The 22130-nt window shown below is 47.0% G+C and overlaps 1 protein-coding gene across 2 annotated transcripts in view; it reads right to left on the minus strand.

Annotated features, from left to right (window-relative positions):
* Positions 1-22130, minus strand: part of ASTN1 (astrotactin 1) — a 636055-nt gene that overhangs the window by 144299 nt on the left and 469626 nt on the right. The window lies entirely within an intron of this gene.

Raw genomic sequence — 22130 nt, forward strand, 5'->3', positions numbered from 1 at the left:
TGCACAACGTGACGGACTCCCAGAAGGCTATTGACAGCACATATATAAGTGAACTATTAAGGAGGAAAACTGCACTGAACAGAAGGGAGGGAGGGAGGGAGGAAAAAGGGTCATATAGAGGACGAGGAGCAAGCAGTGGAAGGAAAGGGTATTGTGCATACTGGGGCAAATTCTCAAGGATGTGTGATAACCATCGCAAAAGTTACTTAACGCAACTCTCAACATCGCAGTCTATCGCGGGAAAATGACACTGTGTCAACTAAGCATTCACAACACGGCGGTACCATGCGATAGTCACCAGATAACGCATCAAATGGCTGCGTTAAAATCAACGCCACGCCGCAAAAATTCAAACCACGAATGCAAAAAAAGCTGCGATGAGGCCAATCGCGATACAAAAAGCTGCAAAAACCACGCGTCTGGCGGGAAAATGAACTATAGAAGCTACAAAAACAACACACCAGAAACAATCCAATGTGCGTAGCAACATGGATGCACCCTGACCGAGCACAGAGGCCATCGCGAACCCCACAAACCCCGCAGACCACCAGCAAGGAACAACGGGGTCGGGGAAGGCAAAGGAGAAGAGGGAGAGGAAGACGGGGTGCAGTCCACAGGAAAACAAGATCAGCGTCACGGAGGTGACAGAACACCACCAGCAACTGACCCACAATCAGACTACCTTGAATGAAGCCGGAGTGTCGAGGAGGCCAAGAGGCGCTGGCATGATGGGAAAACCTAAACCAGGCACAAAGCCGCTGCCAACAGGAAGGCAGCAACGGCGACAGGGGGTGGGAGTCCTGCACCACAGGAGGAGCTGGAGGAAATGGAGGCCAGTCATCAGTGTGGAGACGGTGCAAGGAGGTGGGAGTAAGGACACAGCTCAAGAGGACCTGACACAACAACAACATGGTGAGTAACGGCCAGGGACTGGGGGGACGGGGGGAGATGGGCACAATGGCACACATGCACAACGATGTGTAGCACACTGCACATCCACAATTACCCAGGATCATGTCCTTCATCCCGTGGCACACTGCAGCACACACACATAGCAATCACAGCACATCCCATGACAATGTTGCACAAAGTGCAACACCGACACTGCAGAACAGGGGACACAACTGGGTCCGCTCATGCACAGAAACCGGCCAATCACATTTGACAGAGCAGGGAACTGTGAGATGCATATGTACGGGTACAACCTAACATCCGTCATGTAGTCCAAATGTCTACTGTCCCCCCTCAAATTAACAGCACCGCCCAAACAGTCACAATGTACATTGTAAAACAGTTTGCATGTCTACAAGAACAATGTGCAAACATAAATGTCAACACAATGTCAACATGCATCTCCCCTTCACATTGCATAAGGACAAACAACACCTCCAACAGGTCAGACCAGACAACCGATCAGTGATGCCGGAGACGACCACCACACCTTCGACACCGACTCCCTAAAACAGCTCATGGACATCTCAGGCAACCCACACCCAGGAGCAGGGCAGCCAAGCTACATAGAGGAGACCCCAGCCCCTGCACAAACCACACAGCAGGAAACACCCGCCACCATGGCTGGCTCCCAACACTTCACCGAGGCACACATCGCATTCCAATGCCAGGTGTCAGAATGCCAAAAGGAGGTGGCCGAACAGGTGCGAGTGGGGTCAGAGCTCATGGAAGTCGAACTACATCACATACGAGGTGTCGAAGTCCCATCAGGGACCACCTACACCCCACAAAGAAGACCCACACTGTGACAGAGACACATGCATGTGCACATTTCCTGTACTGAACTACGCCCAGAGCCCCATAATTACCATCCACACACACCCACGCTGGTCCTCCGTATGAGGGCCCAGTACACCCCTCTTACGTATCGAGTGGCTGACGACAAAGCTACATCTCCAAGCTCTAACCCGCTGTCTGCGATGACATGGTTTGCATCCGCTGTACACAGCACAATGTAATGTTGTAGGGCCCGGGGCCCTCGTGCACACATCATGACCACACAAACACATGCAGATAGTTTTTGCAACTGGCTACGGGCACGTGTGCCCGGCCCCTTTATTGGCAAGGTCACATGTACAGTGACGCCTGTGCTGGATGTGTGTGGGGTGAGTGCAAGCCAGCCCACAAGGAGTTGTTGAAGCTGGCAACTAATACAACAGTGAACACTATGAATACAGAAATAGACAACACCAGCATTACAGGGACAACTGCGGAGCATCATGGAGGTAGCCGGAGCAAGTCCAGAGGTCACACAATGAGCAAACAGAAGTGTCCATGAGTTGCAGAGCGCGAAGGTTGGGGCACTAGAACTGTGCGCGCTCATGTGAAGAAAATGTCTAGGATTGTGTCCCTTTGGGACATTCCTGATGCAGCTGCAGTGGGGGTTGTCACACCTGCATCAACTTCCTCATCATCGTCCCAGTTCTCCCACACTGCCTGAGGTGACATTGCTGCGTGTACTCTCCACAGCACATAACCAAAACAGTAATGGACGATGATTCGTGGTGCACTGAGTTAGTGGCACCTCGAGTGCTGAGCAGGGGATCAGGCAGAAGATGGCCTTCACGACAGGTGTGAGCAACTCCGTCAGTCTGCTGGTACAACCGTTTTGACACTGGCAGTTGGCGGTTGGAGTTGGTCCTGGCGGTGGTGGCGTGTGCCTCGTGCGGTGATGCGACGTCCGGGCTGCTCAGAACTCGATTTGATGTGTGAACCCTGGTGGGCCGCAGTTGAGGCCGGAGGCAGCCGACAGCGCTGGGCAATAGACACATGGCGTTGATGACCCCAAGGTCATCGCCTCAGAGGCCATCCAATATCTCAGAAGAAGGTGTCCCTGAACAGCACAGAGTTAGTGGCCCTAGATGCACAGCGGCCGGCACAGGCACCCTGCTACGGGCCGGTGACTTGCGGTGCACTGAGGTAGTGCCACGCGGACTGAGCATGTCCTCATCGATGTCCGAGTTGAATGTGGCGGAGGGCTGCGGGGGACAGTGGAAGGTGTCCTCCAGGGCATGATGCATTGGGCAGTAGCCATCCGAAAGCAGCAAATGGAGGAGTGGAATGCTGCAGCCTTGTTTTCATCACCAGTTAGGTATCAGCTACATGACGATGATGACAACCACCAGTCCATAGACTCAACCGCCACCACAGTTCAACCAGAAAGTGTCCATGGCTGTCGGGGAACAGACTTAGTGGCACCGGGGCTGAGAGGGGATGCAGTCTCCGATGATGCCAATACAATGATATGCACTCCGCCATTGCTAAATCAAGACTCAGTCCCAAATGTGTAACCTACTTGACCGCAGTGTAAGCCAGAGGCAGCGGTCAGCAGTGGCCCACAGCCACGTGTCATTGGCTCGTGATGCACAGAGTTAGTTACACCAGGGCAGTTGTCGGTTGTGTTCGATCACCTCCGTAATGATGATCATATTCCCTCCGGACTGCAATGCGTCATCCTCTTACACCTCTCCTTGCATGAACTCATGTGTACTCTGCCATTGAAAATCGATGCTCAGTTCCAATTGTCTGACCTACTCGGGTGCAGCGTAGGCAGAGGGCAGTAGTCCGCGTAGAACCACAAAAACGTGTGGTTGTGATGCACTACTAAGACCTGGTGGCAACACATTGAAGGGAGTATAGTGACATCAAATCAGCCATAATTGATGTTCCCTGTCATAGTGTAATCAAGACTCAGTTCCAAATGTGTGACCTACTAGTACGCTGTGTATGCCGGTACAGTACGTCAACGAGAAAGGAGCACTGCGGGCCCTGCTCGCGGAGGCAGTGATGGTCGTAGCTGGTTACCAGGGTCTCGGGCCTCGGGCTTGGTGCTTGCACCGGCACGTGGTGGGCCCTCTTCGACACACACCGGTGTCAGCAGGTGAGCAGTGAGGCCTGGCTGCGCAAGGGCGGGCAAGTCGAGTTCGGGAACCAGCGGCCTGGGGTGCAGCACAGGCAACACCACTCAAAGCGACGGCCTTGTGGCCGGCTGAGGGGCGCCGCCCTGTCAGAGACATTGGACATTCCGGAAGAGGACCATGCCCAGAGCTACGTGCTCTTTATTCACACCCCTACACTGGCCTGGCATACGCCGGGCCAGCCCACTCCGCTCACGCTTGCATGGGGGACGTAACAAGCTACATTTCCGAGACCTTCCCCACTGGCTGGGGTGACATGGTTGCGTCCACTGTCCACTACACTCCATACACCAGCGATGTATGTCGACATGGTTATGTGTGTTGTTTACGTACTGCAGTCTGGCAATCACATCCACGCCACACTTGGCAATGGGTACCATCTCATTCATGTGTCACTTGCCTCCTTCGCACATGCCTGGTTCCCACCTCTCCCCACATTCAGCTATTGTGTGGCTGAAGAGCCATGACATTGATGGCTCATGTACATGGCTGGCCCAGGTTGCCACAGTAAGTTGTGCTGTCGTGTCTGGTTGGTGGGCATGTTGTTTGGCATGTTGTATGTGAGTTTGTAACATGTGCATTCCCAGTGGTGTGCGTTGCATGATTGTGGAGTTGTGGTGTGTGTTGTGTTCCATTGGTACTTGCCAATGAGCAGTGCATCTCCTTAGGTGCCATCCTGGTAGCGCTGGTTGCTGATGGACTGTTGGGAGATGTCGGAGTCATGCACACTGCCTGGGTGGTTGTCGTCGACGTTTGTGGAGATTTACCGGGGGACCGCTATTGCATGCACATTGATGGGATGCGTGTGCTTTCTGTTGCGGTTATTGTGTGCAGTGTTGCCAGGGAGCACCAGTAGGACACGTGTGCAATCAGTTGCACCCACAACGTGCGGGAAGCCAGCTGTTCCTGTGCAGTGTGTGGGAAGTATGGGTACTGTGGTGCCAAGCTGATGATGGCATCCAGGACAGGTTTCTGGAACTTTCATAGGGCTCCTCCGAATCTGGCAGTTGTTGGCTGGTAGGTAACAGAGGCCAACAGGTGCAGCACGGCCAGCAGCTTTGTCTGAGGTGGGATGTTGGTTGTCCCTTTGTGCCTGTGGTGTGTAATGTCATTCTCTGGTGTTGGGTGTGTGAGGTTGGTGCGTTTTCAGGGGGTCACTGTCTTTACCTGTGCTGCCTCAGTGTTGGTTCAGAAGGGGGGGCAGTGGGGGTCCGGGAGAAGGGAGTGTGGTCCTGGGGTGGTGGCGGTGGGTGTTGTGGCCCTCTTGGGTGTCCGTGCAGCATGATCAGTGGCTCCATGGCATCTGTTGGTCTTCAGGTGTGGCCTGGGCTCCGTTTTGTGGTGCAGGCTGTCGTCCGACTTTGCACCAGGTCAGAGCAGGTGTTAATTTCTTGCTGCTAACGCGCCCTAGCGCATGTTTTGTGGACTTAACGCCTACTCTATCTCATTAGCGATAGTTGCCGTGGTCATATGTGGCGATGTTTTTTGCGGCTGCTATCGCGGGTAAACTGGTGTTATGGGCTGTTAACACCAGCTTGTGAATAGGGCGACATATTTATCGCGACTTTGGCTGCGATACAGTGCCGTTAACTTGGCGATAGCTCCTTGAGAATATGCCCCACTGTGTATAGACCCACGCCCTTTGTTGTTCATAGTCACTGGGTAAATTTAGACAGAACACATCTTGGGGGAGGGGGCAGAGTTGGAACAACAGAGTATTAGATATGTAAGGGGATGGTGATTGAGGATACTGGGTGGTCATGGATGAGTGAGGTTGCTGTCTCCTTGCCCGAAGGAAAGAGGGGATGGGGGCAGGGGGAGTGGAAGGGAGGGGGAGGGAAGAGAAGGGGGAGGGGGGAAGGCGCATGCGTAGTAAGAGAAAGAGTACTTCGGAATTTGGTGCAGGGATACCAGAAGACTAGAATCTCCAACTTCAGACAGTGTTCTCATACCAAATTCTGGCAACTACTATTTTTCTCCCCCGAATGCAGAATAACTGCACAGATCTGGTACTATACAGGGTCCTTTTTCGTGTACATCTTCTTGATCCTGAGGAGAAATCCGCAGAGATTTTCCACCTGCTCAGAGCAGGTGAAAAGTACCAATGAGAGGGGCAATGAGGGCGAATGGCGTGGGGTCCGTGTGAGCTTCAGCATTATCTGCTTTCACGTGCTGTTGCAGGGGTTAGTGGGGCTGGGCTGTACCCCTGCCCCATGTAAAAGGGTCTGGTGTATCTGGGGCCTAGAATTATCGAGTCTGGAGTTTGCGAACCCGATAGTTCTGGGCCATACTTTTTGCTTTTGGAAATAAGAAATGGTTTGTACAAAGATGTGGGACACATGGAATTGAGAGTGGTAGAGTTATCATTCTAGGGGAAATTCCAAAGATCATAATGAAGACCATGGTGGGCACAATGTCAACACTTTTTGATCGATGCTCCAATTAAAGAGGCCAGTGTTCTGATGGGCAAGGATTCGCTGGGCCGCATAAACCCAGATCTTGGTTTCCCAGTGTCCCAAGGGTAACCACAGACTGGAAAAAGGTTGTGACAGAGTGCCTGGGAAGTCGGAAAACTTGAAGGGAGGAGACAAAAGAGCTAAGCCTATGCCACAGAGTCTTGAAGGGTGCATTTAGGACCTAGGGCAAAACCCTTAATTTATTATCTCGAAATCAAGTAACCCTGACACAGTTTTCCTCATTCTTTTTTTTTTTTTTTTAAGTCTCACATTCAGTTATTTTGAAAATTTTCATTAACTTTTTTAAATGTCCCCCCCTTCTTTTCGTTTCCTATTGCTTCCCAAACAACCCCAACTCCTTTATAATTTGTCTGTACCCCAGGACCGCTTCAGCACATTTTCATTCTCTCTGATTGTTAATTATTTCTTTATTGCACACCGAGTGCTTTTGCCCTACACTTTCTCCCTTTTTACTTTGAGATTTGATTGCCTTGCTTGAGAGACGAAGTGGGGAGGTAGAAATATTGAAATGGGAGTGCCCTATAACAGAGCAAGCGCCAATCAGCACAGAGCTATCTAACCCTCACAGAGCTTGGAGGTGGTTGAAGAACACAGAACCTGGGCTACATGAAACCCACCTTCTTCAAAACAGGCCTCCAACCCTTGCCTTCACCATAGTCGCTGGAAGCAGAGGTGTGGGGTGCTGCAGCACCCCAAAAATAACCATGCTGGAGTCCAGAAGGTGAATGAGCAATAAAGGTGCATTTAAAGGTTATATATCATAGTAGTCACATGTCAGGCTCTATGTTCTCCAAAATGGCTGCTTATTATTTTAACATGAACATTGGTATTTTCTTTCTCTGACTGCAAAGTGAGAGGATTTTGTAATGTGAGCTATGCGGCAATCTTGCTGAGAGTGAAAGGAAAGACTGTAGGATGTTATTTTTTTTCCTATCACAAAAGAAACGTTGACCGGGCGTAATTTGTGTAAGGGGTCAACGCGGAGAGGCACGGAGATGGAACCAATCTCCGCACTCTCAGCATAGCTCCGTTACGTGTCGTCCGCCTCCCGCCCGCAGCATAAAAAACCGTTAAAAAACATTAGAAATAACATTTTAAATAACCTTACTTATCAGCGGCGTCCCCAGGCTTCTCTTCCTCTCTATCGCGTCTTCTTCTGGGAACTGCGCATGCGCAGGCGCCCACACATGCGCAGTTCCCAGAAGAAGACGCAATGGAGACGAGGGAAGCCCAGGGACGCCGCCGATAAGGTAAGTTTATTTAAAATGTTATTTCTAATGTTTTTTTAAGTGTTAATACTGTGGGTAGGAGGCGAACAGGAGGCCAACTCCGTTACGCCCGAGTGTGCGGAGATTTGCCTTGTTTCTCCGCCTACATTGCGGAAGGGGCAAATCTCCGCACATTCCGTGGGCGGAACGGAGTTGTCCACCAACCCCTACAAATATTTCAAAATATATCATCAGTTAGGAAAATAAAGACAAAGCAGTTTCTTTTGCAATTCTAAAGTGGAATGGAAACAAATATTTTAACATAATCAAAAGAAATTAAGACACTTTACTAGGTGGCTGCAAATGATAAATATTCACTGAAACCAGGCGTCCAAACATTATCATTTGAGCGCTGCATAATGTTAGCTATAAAGCTACGTCTCTGCAAATTTAGTGGCCATTTCAGTGGAAAGTGTGCCGTCTATAAATGACAGTGAGGTACCACACCATGCTTTAGTGGCTTAATGTGCCCACTGTTGGGCCTGTGTTTGACCTCATTGTCACAGGTTCAAATCCTGGCGGGTCCACTCAGCCTTTCATCCTTCTGTGGTCGATAAAATGAGTACTATGGAGTTACGTAACAATAAATATCTGTTATTCAGTGCCAAGATACCCGTCGTAGTGAACGTGCGCTTTACAAATACACGTTATGTTATTTGTGACAGTGTGCTCCAAAATGCACCCCCAGCTGCATACCGTACCCTTACCACTCTTCTGCTGAACGGGCGTAGCTCATTTGCTATACACTTTGTGTGATGCTTGGATTTTTCACACTCAGTGACCCAACACTGACTGACATAAGCACCTCCTTCTGAAAATACTTCCAGCGCACCTGGCCCTTACAATTTATGAGCTCCATTCCCTCTGCTAGCTGCGACGGAGAACGACCCCAGGAGTTGGATCTACATCTACCCCCCGGGGGTACTCCTTGCTGCCAAGCGCCAGATGCCTGAAGCGAGGATAACCAGGAAGAGGCAACCGGGGGTAACTGCCATGAAGCCAGCCAGCGCCGCCGCATTCGCCATGCAGCTGTGCAGCCAGATGTGAAGGCGTGGAGAGCTGGGAGCGACGGTGGCGAAGAAAGGGGGGGGGAGGTCTGAGAGAGACTGAGGCGAAGCAGCGCATACAAAGTGGACTTCGGAATATTAATGGCGTAGTGTGTTTTCGAAAGGTCTGCCGTCACAGTCTTGCTGCTGCAGCACATCAACTGTAACTGCCACCTTAACGAATCGTATTTCATACTCGGCTGGGCGGCTCTCAGCTACCCAACCATGCTTGTGTAAATGGATGCCTTGCAGGCAGAGTTAGAAGGAAAGTGAAGTGCAAAGTGCATGCCGGGAATGTTTAAAACTATACTTATACGTTGGAGTCTAAAAAGGCAAGGCTCCTGCCTTTTTCTGTTTTAAGCAGATATTTATGCACTGTTCTCTTTCGGGCACGCCAATAATGTCACTGTCCTGTGATTGGTTACTGGCCTGAGGAACTTTATAAACAGCCCATGCTTTTATCTGTGGTGGCGAGCAGGGGCTCTGGGGTCAATCTGCGATGTTTTGGTGCCAATCTGTGGTGTCATGTCTGTAGTGTGTCCTTCTGTATTGTCATAGTGTCCATCTACAGTCATGCTGTTCATCAGTGGAGCTATGGTGTCCATCTTTGGGGCCATTTTATTCACCTGCACTGTCACTGTGACCATCTGTGTGTTTATAGTGTCCACCTGCAGTGTCATCTAGTCCACCTGCAATGTCATGGTGTCCACCTGTAGCGTTATGGTGTCCATCAGCGGTGCCATGTTGTCCATCTTTGGTGTTTATTTGTAGTGTCTATTTGCCCATTCATGCTGTCATGATGTCCATCTGAGGTGTTATGGTGTCAATTTACTGTGTCATGGAGTCCATCTGTGGTGTCATGGCGTCCCTTTGTGGTATCATGGTGTCCATCTGTGGTGCCATTGTGTTCATCTTTGGTGCCATGGTCTCTATCGACAGCATAATTTTGTTCATCAGAGGTGCCATGGTGTCCATCTTTGGTGTCATTGTATTTATCTGTAGTGTCATTCTGACAGTATCACGGTGTCCACTGGAAGTGTCACGTGGTCCACCTGCAATGTCATGGTGGTTACACGTAGCGTCATGGTGTCCACTGGTGGTGCCATGTTGTCTATCTTTGGTGAGCTGGAGAGGTTGATACAGAAAGTGGACTCAGGGAAGGAAGAAGTGACATAAGAGGGATGGGGATAAACTGTTGGCCTATACGTTAGAGGAATAAAGGACATGCCTGCCTCAACTCTACCGTGTCTGCATCTCTGTCCTTGCAGTCCCACGTGGAGACACCATATCTGGTGATAAAGTTGGCAGGACAGAGAATGTCCAGGGGCTCCTAAACGTTGGTGGAACAGTAAGCAGCCCTCCCCTTCCCAGTTGGCTACAGCCTTGACCCCTACAACTGCGGTATCTGCACCCATAGCCTATGCAGATTGGGCCACACAGGTCAGGATTCAGTGGAGTGCCGCAGAAGCCTGTGCGAACGGTCCATGAGGTGTCCAAATGCCTCACGTCCTGAGCGGTCACATAAAAAAAGTAACAGTGCATCCAAGCAGCCCATGCACATGGCCAGCAAGGGCTCCCACCCAACCAGAGTGGGACACAGCTGCTCTGCGAAGCACAAAGAATCCAATAGAGAGGCCCAGACAGACACATATTCCTTGATGGCTGCAATTTAAGTTGGGAAGATCCCATCACACGTTGCAGCCACTGGGGTTAGCCATTTTGAATTGGGAAGATCCTCACCATCTGCTCATGGTGCAACCAATGGAAACAAACATTGTGGAGAGGGAAGAGCTTCGCCATTACACACTAGGCAGAACAGCCACGGGAGTAACCACAAAACCCCAAGCAGCAACATCGAAAAGGGGTAATAACAGCACACAGGTTAAAATGATCAAGATATGCTAACCAACAGGCCCAGCAAACATCACGTCACAAGACAGGAAGACCAAGTTTGACACAGCAGCATTCCTGAACTCCCCCTCCCCCCAACCTTAAGCATGACAAAGAAGAAAAACATTTGCACCAGGTGATCCGACTCGATCGAATCATTTGATTACTTCATCAACTCACTGGAAGAAATGGAAGACACAAAGATAATCAAATATCTATAAAACCTAGGAGGAGATGGGGGTCAAAGAGGCATTCCAGAAGTTCCCAAAAGGAAGAAGTAGCCACATACCAGATGGTGAAGGACACACTCCCCAAGAAGTTCAATCTGACAACCAATATGCACTATGAAAGGTGCACTTATAGCAAAGCAAGACAACAGCCAGGACAAATGATGGATGAATTCGCAAAGAGGCTGGAAACCCTTAAAGCCGCACAGTGGCCATCTGCAGTGTCATTGTGTCTATCTGTGGTCTTGTGGTGTTAATCTATGGAGTCATGATGTCCTTGTGCAGCATCATGGTGTCCATAAGTGGTGTCAGTGTGTCCATCTGTCAGCGTGCATCGGTATTTCCTACACTTATATGCCAAGTTGAGCAGCAGAGTGGAGGAAGTGTGGTGTGTATAAGCTTGGCTTTCAGAGTAACAGGTCTGTCTGGGTCAGTCCATGTGAGTGGATTTGCCATGTGATGTTGGTTGGTTCTTCTCTACCCCTGAATGTTCACTGTACCTGTACATGGGAAACGACTAGTCCTGGACTGAATCCCTTTTAACAGCAAATAATTGAACACGTCCCACAAACCACAACATCAGTCAAATCACCTCAAACCAGTTTGAATTTAGTTATATAGTTGTAATAATATTACTACATTATAAATAATTTCGAGACAATTGAAGATACATATATCCACTAAATCTGCCTTCACAATGGCATAGACTAAAGAAATGAATTTTTGTTACATGCAAATTCATAAAGGCAGCTTCGGAGCTCCAGCCACCGAGTGTTTGGACCCCAAAAAGTCCAATAGCTTGTCCAACTTCGAATCACGCAACATTCGGTCGGATGGGGTCTTGTGCGACTCGATTTGGCATGGGTTAGGTATAAGTAATTCTTTCACTCTACCCTTTTCAAATGCCCTAGCCACATGGTTCTGTTGCCCAATTTTCATGCGATAGAGGCACTTTGTTGGTACATCGTACATTCCCTTAATCTATAGTGGGCAGAAGAAATTATAAACTTAGCGTAGTGTTCTGTTTGAGCTTTTGTATGCTAATAAGTGGAGTAAATAAATATTCTTTACTACTATAACCTGCTCCTATTAAATTCAGGTGGTCCCGGTCCACAGCACAGGTATTGATTAGGGAGTGAGCAACCATATCACAGTGACCATCTGTATCATCCTCCCTTAATAGTAATTGCAGGGACTAAGCAGCATTTCTGTCACTTCATACCCTGTAGGTGGTATTGGAAAAAACAGGCATGTGTTTGTACTCTATTCTTAAAATAACTGGACCTTCTTTCTCCCACCGTTGTTTCCTTCTTTATTTCTTGTATGGAGGAGGGAACAGTATCGTCACATCCTCCCTTGCAGATGTTGACTTAAAAAAGAGGGCATGTGTTGGGTTGGTGTCACTTAACATTACATGAGACCCTGGAATCTCTGTATAAAGCCAGTCTCTAATTTCCTTATCACAGGCGACTTATGACGCCTCTAATCACATGTAACAAAGAAATGACATAGCTGCTCAATTGTAGTAAGTTGTTATAGTTGAGGTCTGCTGTCACAATACCTACTGCCAGAGACAGCAGCCAGAGTGAAAGGCAGATCACAAATCATATTTACAGCTGCACAAGGAAAATGGAACTGGCTCTTTCTCCTTACATCCTTTTCTTAAAAAAGGTAAGGTGATCAGATCATTGCAGGAAAGAATCTTTGCATGTGTCTACACAATCTGAGCCACGGAATTTGTTAACCTGACTTACATTAAACAGAGTCTAATATCTGTTTGCAAAAATTACCAACTGTTTTTGGTGTGTCTAATTTCTCAGAACAGATTCTACTTATAATCTTCTTGTTTGCAAAGAACACGAGAAAGCAAGACATTAAAGCTGTAAATGGTATGTGAGATGGGTGATAGTCTTACCATGTATTATAAGGTATAAAATACACTTGGAGTTCCATAACCTTATAAAGAAACACAGCCTTTGGCCGCGCTCCTCTATATGGTAACAGAACTCTGTGACTTTCAATAACTTTATAAAGTACGGCTGAAGTACTTTATCCCGTATATACACCAGTGGTGCAGAAACTAACTGGGCAATCTTTTTCCCTGGCATCCTTCACAGCAATCCAGTCCATTAGGTCAAATGTTCTTGTTGGGGTTTGATGGTATTTTCTAATTGTGTTGTCTGTCTCTAATTGTCACTAGCAGAGTTATAGAACAGTCCGAGCTTAATAAGGTGGAACTACCACACTAATAAATAAATGGTAGCTGTCGTTTCATACCCAGGGGCTGAGATGGACCAAGACTGCGATATCGCTCCAATCCATTGCAGACAGGTGAAGGCAATGAACAACTATGAAACTCGCCTGGAACTAGGTTGAGAAAGAAGTGAACGCTGACGTCGAAAAGAAGATTCCATAAATATTAATACCCTTAAGGACTTATGTCAGGATGCAAAATGAAACACCTAGAAATAAAAAATATGTAAAATCTTATCAGCGCAATAATCAGCCTGTACTAAACAGAAGGGAGGAAGGGAAATGAAAGGAAGAGAAATAGAAGAAAAGCTAGCTTGATTTAAGCGAAGGAATAAGAAGGTTTTTTTTTGCAATTTTGGAGTCAAATAATGTATTACAGTTTACTTCCTTCTTCTAATTTAGTATGGGAATTCTCTTGTGTTATGTTTTCACTTTATAACTGTTTGTGTGCTGCATAAATGCTTTACACATAGCCTCTAAGTTAAGCATGGCTGCTTTTATGCCAATCTATCAGAGGGCGAAGCACAGGTTTATTTGTGGTGTGCTAGTGTTCCACCCTGACAAGAATTGTGGTTGCTGCATGAGTAGCGGTTCACCCGCCTCAATCTGTAACCCAATTTCCTACACTGATATTCTACTTTCAGAGTAACAGGTCTGTCTGGGTCTGCCCATGTGTGTGGATTCACCATCTGATGATGTTGGTTGGTTCTTGTCCATCCCTGAATGTTCACTGTAGCTGTACTTGGGAAATGACTAGTCCTGTATTGAATCCCTTTTTAATAGTAGATTCAACATGTCCCACGGACCCAGACATAGGTAAAGTCACCTCAATCCAGTTTGAATTTATTTATGGAGTTATTATAATATATTGCTGCAATATAAATAATTTCGAGACAATTCAAAATGGATATATCCACAAAATCTGCCTTCACAATGGCATAGGCATAAAAGAATTGTTTTCGTACATGCAAATTCACGAAGGCAGCTTCAGAGTTCAAGCAACAAAGGGGTATATTCACAAGAACGTGTGATCACTACCACAAGAGTAGCTTAACGCAACTATCAACATCGCAGCCTATCAAAGGCGGCCCCATGTGATAGTTTCCCGAAACCGCGGCCAATGCCCGCGATACAACCACCTCGACGGAGATAAAAACACAAACCCAAATGCCAAAAAACCTGCGATGGGCCAAATCGCGATAAGAAAACAGTGACAACCAGCGCAAAGGCAGCAATACTCACGCGTAATGCGGGAAAAAGCACAAGAACAGCATACGGAAAATGCCACCGAAAAAAATACATCAACTACAAAGTACCATGGATGCACCCTGACCGACTGCAGAGGACAACATGTACACCACAACATCCAAGCACCGTGGAAGAACAGAACCGACAGGCACACTGCATGAAAGAGACCAGTGGCAGATAAATCAGAGCCGCAGGAGCGACCCGCCCACTGTGCAGCATACTTACATAAGCAGAAGTGCACCTCGACATTGACAACATCCCGGTACAAACAGCAACCCATCCACAACTGAACACTGGACACAACTGGTTCCGCAAATTGGCATAACATGGCAAATCACATCTGAAACCACAGGAAAATGTAACATGACAATGTACAAGTACAAACGGTAACCTGCAAATATGTTTTAATCACATATGCAGTGCAATTGGACATCTTCTAGTGTCCCATGATTGCCATGGACGGCCACAATGTGACGTGCTCATGAGAAGTAAGGGTCAATGATGGTGTTCCTACTGGCCATTCCTGCTGCAGCTGCAGTGGGATGTGGGCCACCTGCCCCATAGTCACCATCATCGTCCGGTACCTCAGGAACTGGGATCCATGGGGCATTGGTGCGAAAACAGATGTTGTGCAACACACAACATGCAACGATCATCTTGCACATGATGTCTGGGCTGTACAGGAGATTTCCACCTGTACTGTCCAGGCACCTGAACCGTGACTTCAACACGCCAAATGTGCATTCAACGATGCCCCTGGTGCTTATGTGGGCCGCATTGTACTGCCTCTGGGCGGGTGTGTCTGGGTCTCAGAGGGGTGTCATCATCCAAGGGCAGAGTGCATATCCTTGATCACCTGTGACAAAGCAGGGAGAAAAGAGTCAATACTTGGTTCGGCAGGATGTGATGGCAGGCCCACTAATCCAGTGACACCTGTGCTGGCTGTGTGTGGGGTGAGTGTAAGCCAGCATTCAGGGAGTAGCTGGTGCTGCCAACAACTCCAACAGTCATCAGGCACTCAGAAATGCAATGTCAGTACAACAAGGGGGAATGATCCGAGTCGCACATGGTTAGTGGCACCCCGTGTCGCCGGCTTGCGTAGAACAGGGTTAGTGGCACCACGTGTCGCAGGCCTGCGATATGGAATTATGCCTCACTGATCGAAGGGAGTCTTGTGCTGTGGCCGCTGCCACGGACTTGGGGACACTGCCATTCAGGACTCAGGACACTGTTCCACATGTGGGACCTACTGGGCTGAAGAGGACACCGGTGGAGCATGTAAATTAGTAAGGAGTGATGTGGACCAGCGTCGAGGGGGGGCCAGCGATGGCCTCCGGAGGCTGCAGAGGTTGCAGGACTGGGGCTGGGTGCTTGCACCGGCACGTGCTGGGCCCTCTTTGACACACAACGGTGTCGGCAGGTGAGCAGTGAGGCACTGGTGCGCTGGGGCAGGCAGGCCTGGTCTGTTCATCAGCGTCCTGGGGTGCAGCAAGCGCACAGGGTCGCAGGCCCCACTGCTCATGGTGTCGGCCTCGTGGCAGGCCGCATGGCGCCGCACTGTCAATGATGTTGGCCTTCCCGGGAGTGGACCCCGCCCTGCGCAACGGGGTTTGTCACCAGACCCCTGCACAGCCCTGGCGTACTCAGGGCCAACCCACTACGCTCACGCACACAGGGGGGACGCAGCGTGCAACACTTCCGCTATCTGTCCCACGGCCTGGGGTAACATGGTTGTGTCCACTGCTCACTACTCTCCAGTCACCAGCAGTTGTGGTCTGCATGGACATATCAGTTGTTTGCATTCCCATGTCTGTCCTGCACATCCACGCCTCACTTCTCGTTGTGTACATTCCCACTCACGGGTCACTTGCATCCTCGCACATGGCTGCATTCCGCATCTCCACACGTTCATCTGTTGTGTGGCTGTGGTGCCATGAAATGTCTGTATTAGGTGCAGGGGTAACCCAGGATGACCATGGAGTGGTGTAGTCGTGTCTGGTAGGTGGTCGTGTAGTTTGACATGTTGTATGTGGTTTGGTCACGTGTGCATTCCCACAGTTGTGCGTTGTGTGTTGGTGGCTTTGGGGTGTGTGATGTGTTGATTTGGCACTTACCAACGAGCAGTCCCGTTCCATATGTGCCTTCCTGGAAGTGCTGGTTGATTATGGACTGTCAGAAGATGAAGTATTCATGCATACTGCCTGGGTAGTTGGCAACAACATTGGTGAAGAGTCCCCGGTGGTCCACTATTGCCTGCACATTGATGGAATGCTGTTGCTTTCTGTTGTGGTAGTAGTGTGCAGTATCCGCAGGGGGCACAAGTGGGACAAGTGTGCAGTTGATTGCCTCCAACACGGCCGGGAATCTGGCTATGGCGTAGAAGCCTTGCTTTGTCTCCAGCTGTTCCTGCGCAGTGTTGGGGAAGTGAAGGTACTGGGGTATGAAGCTGAGGATGACATCCAGGACAGGTGTGATTGGTGGTGTCCGCCGTGGTGATACATTTTGGGGCAGTTATTGCGGGAATACTGTCGATGTGTGCAGTTTGCACCAGCTTGTGAATGAGGTGTTAGGTCTATCTCCACTTTTGATGCGTTAAGGTGGAGATAAATTTGAGATAAGTCCTTGTGAATATCCCCCCAAGTGTTCTTACCCCCAACACTTCAATAGCACTTCCAACTTTGAATCACAAACATTCTTGTGGATCAAGTTCTGCACGACTCAATTTGGCATGTAATTCCTTCACTTTATGCTTTCCAAATGCCCTAACCACATGGTTTCATAGCCCTGTTTTCATGAAATAAACAGTGGCAGCTCCTCGGCTAAAGCTGAGGAGCGCGGCCCCAAAAGAAAAAGAAAATGATAATAACAATGTTATTATCATTTTAATTTTCAATATTGTCATGCGCTTTAAAGGTGCGGGTGGGGCGGGGCTGTGCCGGACGCAAGGCAGGAGTAAAGAGCACACTCTAAAGTGTGCATGACAGTTTGGGCGGACGTTTTTGCGCCATCCGAACAGCCATACACACTTTGCATGTTACACAGCCTGGTGAGGAACATGCCCAGGCTCCCATTCCATGTCTGTGCACCGAACCACGGCGCTCAGACCAATCACAGCACTGCATTGCAGAGTTGTGATTGGCATAGGGGAGGGAGCCTGGTTGCTTCCTATTCCTACGTGCGTCGAGTCGTGTCATGGACGAAGAGGACGCATGAGAGCCAGATGCCAGGAATGTGTTTTTTTCTTTTTTTTAACACCCACGTTCCCCGCCCGTCTCACCACTACTCCCCGGAAGCAGCTGCTACTGACAATAACGACACTTCTTTGGTACATCGTACATTCCCTAAACCTATAGTAGGCTGAAGAAATTATATACTTGGTGTAGTGTTCTGTTTTAGCTGTTGTATACCAATAAGTGAAGTAAAATAATAAATATTCTTTACTACTGTAACCAACTCTTCTTAAATTCAGGTGGGCCCAATCGCCAGCATAGGTGTTTATGAGGGAATGAGCAATCATACTGAGGTGGCAATCTGCATCATGCTCCCTTAATAGTTAATGTAGGCACTAAGAAGTCTTTCGGTCACTTCATCACCTGCAGGTAAGGTTTGAAAAGACAGGGCATGCGTTGGTATTCTTTTATAAACTAACTTAGCCTTCTTTGTTCCACCGTTGATTCCCTCTGTTTTTCTTGTATGGTGAATGGAACATTTGCATCACATCCTCCCTTGCAGATGGTGCCTCAAAAAAGAGGACATGTGCTGGTGTCACTTCATAATATATGAGACCCTGGAATCTCTGTATAAAAGCCAGTCCCTAATTACCATATCGCAGGTGTCTTGTGACGCATCAAATCACATGTAAGAAAGAAATGAATGGCATAGCTTCTCAGCTGTAATAAAATGGCAGAGACAGCAGCCAAAATGAAAGGCAGATCACAAACCATATTTCCAGCAGCACAAGCAAAACGGAACTGGCTCTTTCTGTAATCAGCCCATTGCAGTAAAGAATCTTTGCATGTGTCTACACAATCTGAGCCACAGACTGTTTTAACCTGACTTGCATTAAATGGATTCTAATATCTGTTTGCAAAAATTACCAACTGCTTTTTGGTGTGTTTAATTTCACAGTACATATTCTGCTTATAATCTTCTTGTTTGCAAGAAACATGAGAAAGCAAGACATTAAGGCTATAAATGGTATGTGGAAAGAGTCATAGTCTTCTCACAATGTATTAAAAAGTATAAAATAAAGTTGGAGTTCCATGACCTTATAAAGGAACACGCCCTTTGGCCTCACTCCTCCCTATGGTAATGGAACTCATCCGTGACTTTCAATATCCTTATAAAGTATTTCCAGGGTACTTTATCCCTTATATAAACAGTGTTGCAGAAACTAACTGGGCAATCTTTTTCCCTGCCATCCTTCACAGCAACTCAGTCCATTAGGTCAAATGTTGTTGGGTTTTGATGGTGTTTTCTAATTGTGTTGTCTGTCTCTAATTGTCGCAAGCAGAGTTATAGAACAGTTGGGCTCAATAAGGTGCAACTGCCACACCAATTAATGTTGGTTGATACCGAGGGCCGAGATGGACCAAGACTGCGACATCACTCCAATTAACTGTGAGCAGGTGAAGGCAATGAACTACTACAAAACTGGCCTGGAACCAGGTTAAGGAAAAAGGGATACTGACCTGAAAGGGAAGATTCTAGAAATATTGATACCCGAAGTACTTAATATCAGAATGGAAAATGAACCACCTAGAAATAAAAGTTTTTGGAGATCTTATCAGCGCAATAATCAGCTTGTACTGAAGAGAGGAAGAGAAATGAAAAGAAGAAAAGAAAAGAGAAAGTTAGCAAGAATTAAGAAAAGGAATAAGAAAAATGATGAAAAGAGTGGTAGAAGCAAGGGTAGGAGAATTATAGGAAGAAAGGAAGAAAAAAGAAAAGAATGAATAGATTTGAAAACTAAATGAAAGCAAGTAAAATAAGAACATAAAGAAAGACATGAGGATACAAGTAGAGGTGGAATAAAAAAGAATTAAAAAAAGAAGGAAAGAGTAAGATAAAGAAGGATAAAAAGAAAGATGGAAAGAAGGAAAATGAATGATGGATAGAAGGAATGAAAATGGGAAAGAATGCAGGGGGCAGGAATGAAGGAAGTAAAGAAAGATTGCCAAACATGAAGATGTGTGACCAAAATCTTAACCAACTATGCAATAAAATGCTTAATTTTGCAACAATTTTTTTAACTTCCCTCAGGGGCTTTTGCCTGTGGACCTTTAAACAAAGGGTCAGGATCACTCGCTTTGCTCACCTGCTCAATGCCATGTGGTTCAAAGGGGGGTATTTTATTTTTCTGGCTATTTCCTTGGCAGTTTGCCCCTTGGGTTCTAAATGACTGTACCTACTAAACTGAAAACAGAAATGCCCTGGAGGACCCAAAGACACAAAGCAATCTTAGTGGACTGGCGGATTGTCAAGTTGACATGCCACAGACAAATCAAAAATGTTAAAATGACGCAGCTTTCCACCATGTGGGGGGACTTTTATCCTTAAAACAACAGATACTGAAACAGAGAGGCAAAAACACACACAGTGGGACACGGAGGCAGACACGTTGCACAAACACAGGAAGAGACAGAGATACTGGGAAGGGAGGCACACACAGGGACACAGAGGCACTAACATTGCACAATCACAGGAAGAGGCACAATACTTGGAAGAGAGGTACACACACTTGGGCACAAAGACACAAGTGTTGCACAAACACAGTAAGAGACACAGAAACTGGGAAGGCAGGCACACACATTGGACCATGGAGGTACAAGAGTTGCACAAACACAGGAAGAGATAGAGGTACTGGGTGTAGTGTCTTGGAAATGAAAGAATGCTGGAACAATTTGGTTTCCTTTGCATACCGTAGGCCTTTTGATGTAAGCTTTGGAGAGATGAGTTGAAGGCAGGTTTAGAATGTTGAGTTTTGACTTACACACAGCAGAATAAAGATATGTAAAATTACTCCCAGTGTGCGGCATGGTTATTGGTGAGTACCTGGACTGGCAGGATGCTACAACTGGCAACGAGATAGGGGATATGAAGTCCGTACACTGAAAGAGCTCTTCCAGAGAGTTTGCCGTGGTCCAGCAAACTGCTTGTGTGTGCCACATGTGCCATAGTCGAAGTGCAGAATCAACGTTGGCACCGGTGGAGTCTCAGTGCAACACCAGCCTGTATAAAACGCTTAAAGATAAGGCAAGCCACATTGAAAGTCTACATGTTGGTGGCCAGGAACTGAATGAAAAGGCCGCAAATAAAAGGCGCTGTGACATGACGCAAATTAATACCATACGCTATATGGAGTAAGAACGCTAAAGGAAGATGCAACCAGATTAGGAAAGCATTGTACAACAATAGATCAGTACAAGTTAAACGGAAATTCATGTGCTATGAAACAGAAATTAACCAGGTGTTTGTGAAGAAACATTTAAGCACAGAGTGTCTCACAGCGTGAAGACAAAATGGCTGACCGAACGCTACCTCAGCGACGTTCGAAGCGCCCCCACAAGACTAAGCGGCCACACCAACTGAAGCAAATCGACACCAAACGAAGTCGATCATCATCTAAATCATAAACAAAGAGTTCCTCAGTATCAGGTTCCAGTGAAAGTGACAATGACAATTGTGCAATGTCTTTGTTTATTTTAAAAAGGCATGCACATGTGGGACTAGTCAAATGTGAGGAAAAATCCAAAGTGAGGAAAAATCAACATAAAAAAGCACCAAAAACATTCAAACATTGTCCGAAGATCACTCTAAAGATAAACAGGTTTTTGGTACCACTCATAAGAGATAGCGGTGCGTCGATAAATATCATGCCTGAGGAGAAGTATCAGGAATTATCTCAGTTACCACAACTTATGAAGTCAAAGACTAAAGTATACAATTGGGCTGCCTCAACGCCCTTAAAAAGTCACGGTTCCTTTGTAGCCACGATGAAACATAAGAAAACTGTGGTACAAGCACCAATTCATGTATTTCAAGGAACAGCTTCAAGTGCCTGTTTGCTGAGTTTTAACACTGCTACTGATATGGGACTTGTTACAGTGAAATAGAATATGAATGCTCATCATGAAGTTGTAAGTCAATTTCCTTTATTATTTCATGGGTTAGTAAAACTCAAAATAATGAAAGTAAAGTTGCACATAAATGAGGATGTCCATCCAGTTGCTTAAAGACACAAAAAAGCTGCTTTTCACTTGCAAGAAGTTGTTGAAGCGGAACTTAATTTGTTGCTTAAACATGACATAATTGAACGCTCCACTGATCCAACACCATGGGTTTCTCCCATTGTAATAGTGCCAAAAAGAGACAGTGAAGGAGCTGAATGCATATGATATGACATGCAATTGAGTGAGAGTCATCCCAGTCCACACACTGATGATATGATATCTCAAATGAATGTTGTGAAGTTCTTCTCTTGACTCTACTTAAATAAAGGTTATCACCAATTGGAACTTGAAGAAAAATCCAAGTACATTACACCCTTTTCTACGCATATTGATTTGTTTCGCAACAAGCGATTGAGTTTTGGTATATCCTCTGCTGCAGAACTTTTCCTAAATGTCATTGGATGTATCATACAGCCTTTAGTAAATGCATTTGACTACAGTGATGACATATTGTTATTCAGAGCTACACAGAAAGAGCATGACAAAACTCTCATACAAGTGTGTCATTTGTTGAAAGATGCAGCCTTAACTCTGAATGCTGACAAATGTGAATTCCACAT

This window comes from Triturus cristatus, chromosome 4_2, assembly GCF_964204655.1.
Source record: "Triturus cristatus chromosome 4_2, aTriCri1.1, whole genome shotgun sequence".
NCBI classification, from domain to species: Eukaryota; Metazoa; Chordata; class Amphibia; order Caudata; family Salamandridae; genus Triturus; species Triturus cristatus.